We start from the raw sequence: 9318 nt of genomic DNA on the forward strand, positions 1-9318 counted from the left end.
TGTAGTGGTCAGGTAGGTCAGTGTAGGGGTCAGGTAGGTCAGTGTATCCTTTCTTCCATGTGCCATAGTGATCCTTCCATGTGCCATAGTGATCCTTCCTGCCTTCCATGTGCCATAGTGATCCTTCCATGTGCCATAGTGATCCTTCCTGTCTTCCATGTGCCATAGTGATCCTTCCTGCCTTCCAGGTGCCATAATAATCTTTCCTGCCTTCCATGTGCCATAGTGATCCTTCCTGCCTTCCATGTGCCATAGTGATCCTTCCTGCCTTCCAGGTGCCATAATAATCTTTCCTGCCTTCCATGTGCCATAGTGATCCTTCCTTCCTTCCATGTGCCATAATAATCCTTCCTGCCTTCCATGTGCCTTAGTGATTCTTTTTAGGTTTATGTACTGCGAGACTCCAGCTTGTGGCACAGCAATCAAAGCATATTTTATAGGCATAAGGAAGCCCAGGTTTTGGGAGGCACAAGTCATTGTCTCCCTGAAATGTCCCTTATTCTCAAGTTCAATAGTTGGGAGGTATTGTTATACTTTAACAAAATTACAATCCAACAAACTTGTGCACAATGCACAGCAGATAAATAACACACACATAAAAAAAGTAAGAAAAAAAAAGTGTTCTTGATTGCAAAACAACCAATTAGTATACTAGAGCAAGAGTCTGGAAACTACTGTCCAAGTAGGCAGTAGGGCTAAGACTGTCCCACTGAAAGATTTTATCCAGCCTTGCAATGTCCGTAGGGAGTCTGATGGGGATGCTCATGTAAGTGGAAACTCTGAAATAAGAGCAACACTTGCACTTCCCCATTCACATACTGTTTACGGCTCTACTCATGGCTCGCCTATTATATATTTAGTTGAACAGGTCCATCTCCAATTTGTCCCCCTTGGTCGCCGCGGGAGACCTCTCCTCATGGTGGCTTTGGCATCTGAGCTGATGGGATATGTGTTTTAGGTAAGTGGCACAATGTTTTTTTTGTTCCACAAACTGTATACTATCTATAATGTTTTTAGTGTAAGGTTGGTCTCCATGTGTTTGTGCATATTCAGCTCAACCTTTTCTATTTGCTAATATTATTGAATGTATATTGATCAATTTTAGAACTCACCTGATGAAGTGATTCAATCGCGAAACTAGTTGAAACATTCTCCTCATCTACGTGACTCCTATTTTTTCCGTGATCATCCCCTTCCTGGGATAATCTTCTACCGGTGATCTGCACGGTTGATTCACGTTGCTCTTTGTATTGTGATCTATTGTTTTTGTTTTTGATGTTTTTTGTATTTTCTTAATACTATGTTAATAAATTTATATTTTTTATCATAATTGCTCTTTTGAGTTTACCTGCCCACCCTGTACCGCTATAGTCCTACTGCCTTCCTTTTTTTTAGCTCTTTGCTTCTGGTCTTTTGGGGTCCCTCAAGCCCTATCTCTGTTCAAAGTGATTTTCAGGATGATGGTACCATGCAATTTATATGTTGTGTATTAACCACTTTCATACCAGGCACTTACGCACCTTCCTGCCCAAGCCAATTTTCAGCTTTCAGCGCTGTCGCAATTCGAATGACAATTGCGCAGTCATGCTACACTGTACCCAAACAATTTTTTTATCATTTTGTTCCCACAAATAGAGCTTTCTTTTTGTGGTATTTGATCACCTCTGCAATTTTTTATTTTATGCGCAACAACTAAAAAAAGACCAAAAAAAATATTATTTTTTTTCTGTAATTTTTTTTTGTAAATAAGTAAATTTTCTTCTTCAATTACGGGCACTGATATGGCTGCACTGATGGGCACTGATAAGGCGGCACTGATGGGCACCGATAAGGTGGCACTGATAAAGGTGGCACTGATGGTCACTGATAGGCGGCACTGATAGTCACTGATAGGCGGCGCTGGTATGCAGCACTGATGGGCACTCATGGGTACTTATGGGTGGCATTGATGGGTACTTATGGTGGGCACTGATGGACACTGAGGGGTGGCACTGATGGACACTGAGGGGTGGCACTGATGGTGGCATTGCTGGGCACTTTTTTAAATGTTTCTTATGTTGTGCCGTTGTTGCCAGTCAGTGCCCATTTGGCATCTATTGCAAAAAATGTTTTAACATGTGGATGGCCATGTGGTACATACCTGGCCATCCACGTTGCCCCCTTCCCTGGTGGCTTCCCTGGTGGTCCAGTGTGGGCATCAACGGGGGGGCTACGCTGATAAACAATCAGTGTATACCCCCCCTGTCAGGAGAGCCCCTGATCGGCTCTCCTCTACTCGCATCTGTCAGACGCGAGTGAGGAAGAGCCGATCAACGACTCTTCCTGTTTACATCGTGATCAGCCGTGATTGGACACGGCTGATCACGTGGTAAAGAGCCTCCGCCGGAGACTCTTTACCAAGATCGGAGATGCAGGGTGTCAGACTGACACCACGCACCACCGATCGCCGCGCTGCGCGCCCCCACTGGCGCCCGCCGGCATGTTATCTTGCTGGACGTCAATAGATGTCCAGTCAGGATTACAGAACCACTTCCCGGACGTCAATTGTCTATTGACCGGGCGGGAAGTGGTTAAGAGGCTAACAATTCATTTAGACTAGCATTATAGCATCACATTCACCTCCTTACATGTATCATCATTTATAGGCTTTGCCTTGGTCCCTGACAAAGTCTGAAACTTACAAAATGTTAAGGAAGGTGAATGTGATGCTATTACATACACTTGTGCAAGTTCCATCAAAAGCTTCTGTCAGGGACGTACTGGGCACCTATGCGCATGCGCAAATCATGGACTTTGTGCACGGATGTGCACATGCGCGCAGGTTAGATGCGCTTTGGCGCCCAACGACCTATAAAAGACGCTCCAGAGATGTTGCCCCTTGCACTTTGATCTACGTCTGTTCCCTGAGTTCCTGATTCTGTGCCTGTACCCTGTTCCTGTGTTTGACCCGGCTTCCTGACCACGCTGATCTCGGCTTGTTTGACCCTGCTCAGTTATCTGCCTGTTGCCAAGACCCAGCCTGGACTCACTTATGCTGTTTATGTTGATGTGTATGACCCGGCTTGTCTGACCCTGCAAACCTGCACCAGCTGACCTGCATCCTCTGCTCTGCAAGCTGCACCACCTGACCTGCATCCTCTGCTCTGCAAGCCTGCACCTACCGACCTGCATCTTTTCTCTGCAAACCTGTACCTGCTGACCTGCATCCTTGCTCTGCAAACTTGCACCTGCTGACATGCATCCTCTGCTCTGCCAGCCAGCGCCTGCTGACCTGCATCCTCCGTTCTGCAAACCAGCACCTGCTGACCTGCATCCTCTGCTCTGCAACTTGCACCTGCTGATCTGCATCCGCTGCTTCCTGTACCAGCCGTCCCAGTCTCCACTTGGCTCCACTACTCCAAGCAGTGAGGATCAGATAGGCACCCTTACCTCACCACTGTCCCCACTCCAGTGGTCTCTGAGCCAGGGTTGTACAGGAGGTCCCTCTCCGCACGTCAGGCTCACAACCAAGGTACGTTACAACTTCTTTGTTACAGTTAAAGGAGGAATATACACGGGTTATCATTTCTTTGGATAAGGTGCAGTTTAGTTCATTCTTATTACCTTTTACATCTTGGATTACAATTAACTGCAATACAAAGAAGACAGGCTAGCTGAAGATAACTGGAACTAAAGGAACAATTCTTATTTCCTCCTATTTGTGCACAACTTCCTTATACTCAGTTTCATACATTGCATTAAACTACTACAGGGAGCCACCCTCTAGATTATTTGGGTTTATACTATCGTTGATATTTTACAGTTTGCTGATCCATGTGTTGAGGACACAGAAGGGAGAGATCCGACACGTGAGATATAGTGTTGGGTATTTACTGCTCTGTCTACCTGTCCACATAGATCTTGTACTGGGTCTATATTAAGTATTCATGCATAGTAATATATGGGGCATATTCATTGTTAATTTAAGCTGAGTTACTTATGCAATTTTCTTTCATGTCAGTAAACATATCTGATTTATTTAATTGATATTGTGTGAGTCTCTATTTACTATCACAGCTGAGACAGGATGCAACTCAAGTTGTCAGAGGTAAGAGAGGATTTGCAGAGTCAAGGTAACCAATGGGGTACAGAGTCTATTAGTAGCCCTTAAGGGGGTACCGCTAGGGGTATATGTAGTAGGCCTGCCCCCTGCCAATCCTACTTGGAGATTGGTCAGAGCTCCTCACATGTACCCCATGTCACTCCAGCTCTCTGTCCTGCCCCTTTTCCAGAACATACTCCCTGGAAACAGGGGAGGCACCTAAGAGCTAAAGTACATGTCAGTCACCTACTGCTACACTAAACCACTCCCCTGCCCCCAGATCAAAGCAAACAGGCCTAGCTCGCAGAATAGGCCTGCTTACATTTACCTGTACTGACAGCTTACAGAAAAACCCTTACACTTAGCACCTACCTAAGGTAGAGGGTGCTACATTACCTTATCTAAGTGTGCTACGATCCACTCACATGGTTTTAATGTAGAGGGGGGACAGCGGACAACAGATGCCCCATACTAAGTCCGTAGATGATGTCATGGCCAATGCTCTGCAGCCGATGTTGCTGCTCTCTCCTTAGCCTTGAAGCTAGCTCCTGGGGAGATCACTAGGGTTGCCACTTGATTCACCCGGACAGTTCGGGTTTTGAATCGTGTGTCAGGGTTTCAGACACACAATTTTTTTTGCTTTGAGCCACTAAAGTGTTCATGTTTGGCTTGAAGAAAAGGTGGCAACCCTAGAGATCACCTGACCAGACAGGAGCGCCTTTAGATTAGGTATTGTAAGGGGTTTGCTCGGTAGCGGGGTTGTGGGACCTCCTGAGTGGGTTCACTACACACTGAACTATACAGAGAGGCAGCGGAGGGGGGTTGAAAAACAAGGGTTATGGTTTATTCTTCCATATTGCTGGAAACACGTGCAAGCGTCCAAACAGCATTAACAAAATAAACATAAAATAAACCCTGGCCACTTGGGCGTCTACCTTCACAACACAGGAACCTACCTATGGACTCTGGCACAGCCTACTGCTGGGCAGACACTGCTGGTCCTCCAGCAGTAAACAATAGTCTTTTTGATTTTTATCACACAGCAAAATGATCAACAACCACTTCACCTTCAGAAGTCTTCCTCCGCCCACTGCTCTCCTTAACTCAAAAAGCCTCCGGATACAGCATTCAGTAGTAATCCTCTGGACAACTTATAGAGGCCTTAATTGCCTCATTGTGAACAGCTGACGCTATCCAACGTCCTTAAACCTTTCAGGCTACCTCTGCAGCCGACACCTGACAGTAATTGGTGAATTTTCTAAACAAGGCAGAAATGTATCTCCCGTCTGTGACAACACCCCCATATTTACCTGACTTCCTGTCACAGTATGTATACACTAATTTTCTTTAGGGTGGGAGCAGGTTTAAGCTTAGTTAGCTTTTGACCAGACTTTTACTTTAAGTGGTAGGGTGTCAGTGGGCATTGCAAATTGTGAGCTTGGCCAAGTCATTATATGAGTGTCATATTTCAGTTCTTTTCTCCTTTTGCCTAACAGTTTGTGAGTATTAATTTCATATCAGCGTTTTTTTTTTCTTATCCAATTTTTATAGATAATCCATGTTTTTGTGATGACATGTTTCATAAGGTGTTAGTGTAACATTAAAGTGATAATAAAGGCTGAGTTAAAAAAAAACAGTCCTCTTCCGGCGCTCCTGGCCCCACCCTCCTGCCGAGTGTCCCCCATAGCAGGTAGCTCACTATGGGGACATTCGAGCAGGCTCACTCTCAAGCCGCTGCACAGTCTGTCCATTCAGACACAGAGTGTGGTTTGGCTCCACCCCCACTCTCAACTCTTTGGCTCACGTGCTGTAATTGACAGATTGCTGTCTCAGCCAATAAGGAGGCAGAGAACCCAGAGAGCATCTGCTCTCATGCACATTGCTGGATCGAGTGGGGCTCAGGCAATTATTAGGGGGGACTGCTGCACACAAAAGGTTTTTACCTGCATGCATGCAGGTAAAAAACCTTCAGCCTTTTCAACTACTTTAGAGTTCATTATATAGCCATTTTTTTCAGTTTTGAATAAAGAAGAGGAGATTAAAAAAATAAAAATAAAAAGCAAAAAAAACATACCCATAACCCATGACCATCTCCTACCTTCCTCTTCCAACCTTCCCAGAAACTTGTACAAGAAAATTGTAGGTAACAATTAGAAGGGTTTCATCAGCACTCCCACATTATTAACATTGTCACATAAATTAAGCATTGTCGATCTTCTTTTTAACCAGATAGATAATACCATAGTCATAGATCCATACATTGGTGTAGAGAAATGATTGCATGCCATTTCTGGGTGTAATAATCTTTTATGACCTCGCCTATATTTTTTTGATTGTCAATAAGGCAGCTTGGAAAACCGGATCCCAGTCAGCATTTTCTTGTTTTCTGTATCCCAGCTGTGTAGTCACCATTTCTATTTATGTTGGTGGCCATTGACACCGCCACAAAAAGTGATGGGAGAAAGAAAAATATAGGAACCAATAGGTTCCAAACCTATATAATAAATATAACGTCTACAAAAAAGGGGATAGATTTATGGCATTTTTATTATTATTATTTTTTACTATTAATGGCGGCAAACAGCGATTTTTATCAGGACTGTAATATTGCGACGGACAAATCGGACACTTTTGACACATTTTTGAAACCAGTGACTTTTTTTTTACAGCAATCATTGCTATAAAAATTCACTGATTACTGCATAAATGTCACTGGCAGGGAAGGAGTTAACACTAGGGGGACGATCAAGGGGGTTAACTATGTTCCCTAGGTGTGTTCTAACTGTGGGGGGGCTGGGACTGACAAGGGGAGGAGAGAGATTGGTGTTCATACTTGGTATGAACACCGATCTCTCTCCTCTCCTCTGAGAGAATCGGGATTTGAGTGTTTACACACACAGATCCCAGTTCTCGCTCTGCCATGAGCGATCGTGGGTGTCTGGTGGTCATCGCGCATCGGCTCCGGAAACACGCTTCGGGCGCGCGCCACCAAAGGCATCTTAAAGAGCCGACGTACAGCTACCACAGCTCGTGCAGGGGTGTCGGATGCTGTTAAAGTTCAATTTTTTTTTTAAAAATATGTTTTTTAAGGACTTCTGCTTGTGGTTAAAGTATACGTTCACTGTTAAAAAAAAAATCACCAATGCAAACATTTTTGATTTTTGCATGACAAAAATGTGCATTTTTTCTTCTTATTCTTCTGATAAGCCTTCAGAGCATTGCACCTGCAATCAGTAGATCGTGGGTGCAATGATACACCGCGTAAATTCTAGGATGCGCCGGCGTATCTTCTTTCTGTATTCAGAGAGCAAGATACGCCGAAATTTGGCTAAGATATGACTGACGTAAGTCTCTTACGCCGTCGTATCTTAGTTGCATATTTACGCTGGCCGCTAGGTGGCGCTTCCGGAGATTTACGCGTAGAATATGTAAATTATGTAGATACGCGATTCAGAAACGTACGTCCGCCCGGCGCATTTTTTTACGTAGTTTACGTAAGGCTTTTTCCGGCGTAAAGTTACTCCTGCTATATGAGGCGTAGCCAATGTTAAATATGGACGTCGGGCCAGCGTCGAATTTTGCGTCGTTTGCGTAAGTCGTTCGCCAATAGGGCTTTGCGTAAGTTACGTTCACGTCGAAACCAATGAGGCTTTGCGGCGTAATTTGGAGCATGCGCACTGGGTGACGTCCACGGACGGCGCATGCGCCGTTAGTAAAAAACGTCATTTACGTGGGGTCACCATTCATTAACATACAACACGCCCGCTGCCTGGATAATTACTACGCCGCCGTAACTTAGGGCGCAGGTTCTTTCTGAATACAGAACCTGCCTCACTAAGTTACGGCGGCGTAGCTTATCTGAGATACGCTACGCCCGCACAAAGTTACGCCAGGCTTTCTGAATCCGGGCCAGAGAGTCTACAAGCTGTGGTGCAAATCATAAAAAAATGATCACACCTGATGTACTGGTGGCCTATATCATTCCTTGCGACCCGAACAAGCCAGGAAAGTACAAATACCCCCCAAATGACCCCTTTTTTGAAAGTAGACATTCCAAGGTATTTAGTGAGATGAAGGGTGAGGTTTTTGATGTTGTCGTTTTTTCCCACAATTCTTTGCAAAATGAAGATTTTTTTTTTTCCACAAAATTGTCATTGTAATAGATTATTTCTCTCACATGGCATGTGTATACCACAAATCACACCCCAAAATACATTCTGCTACTCCTTCTGTGTATAGGGATACAACATGTGTGGGACTTTTTCACAGCCTAGCCACATAGAAAGGCCCAATATGCAGGGAGCACCATCAGGTGTTCTAGGAGCATAAATTACACATCTAACTTGTTGACTACCTATTACATTTCTGAAGGCCCTAGAGCAGGGGTCTCCGAACTTTTCAAACCAAGGGCCAGTTTATTGTCCTTCAGCCCTGGTTCACACTGGGTACGATTTGGAACGATTTGAGATGCGATTTGACATGCGATTTTGAATTCGCAGCAGTGTGAACCTAGGCTCAGACTTTAGGAGGGCCGGATTGTGGCCAACGGGGGTAAAAAAATTCCCCGGGTCCAGCATTGGTGGAGTAAATATGGCCTCAGAGTTTGCAGGATAAGGAGTTTGCAGGATAAGGAGTTTTAGTAGGATTAGTAGGAGTAATTGTATCCCATCATTGGTATCAGTGAAAGAAATTGTGCCCCCTTGTTGGCATCAGTGGGAAGAATAGTGCCTCACATCAGGCAGGAAGGGCCGGATAAAGGCTAGCAAAGGGCAACATCTGGCCCTCGGGCCGCAGTTTGGAGACCCCTGCCCTAGAGCACCAGGACAATGGAAACAAGCACAAAGTGACCTAGGGCCGAAACAACTAATCGATTAATCGACAACTAATCGATTATGAAAATAATCGATTACAATTTTCATAATCGATTAATCGGCCAGTAACATAATGGGGTTAAGAAAAACTAAAATTAGCCCGTTATCGTACAAAAAAGCAAATCTCTACTGTAAATATTACTTTCACTGTCCTACAGTAAAAAAATGAACCCCTTACAGTAGCAAAAATGTGCTCTTTTTGTACTTATTTTTGTTTTTTTAACTCCATTATGTTACTAAACGTCTCAGTCCTGGGTCACACCTCTGTTTTCTGGTGCTTTTTGCAGAAACACACTACAGTTCATTTACATGTTTTCCTATGGGACACGTTCACATCCATGATTTTTTTTCAGCTGCTGCGTATTT

This window comes from Rana temporaria, chromosome 12, assembly GCF_905171775.1.
Source record: "Rana temporaria chromosome 12, aRanTem1.1, whole genome shotgun sequence".
Taxonomy (NCBI): domain Eukaryota; kingdom Metazoa; phylum Chordata; class Amphibia; order Anura; family Ranidae; genus Rana; species Rana temporaria.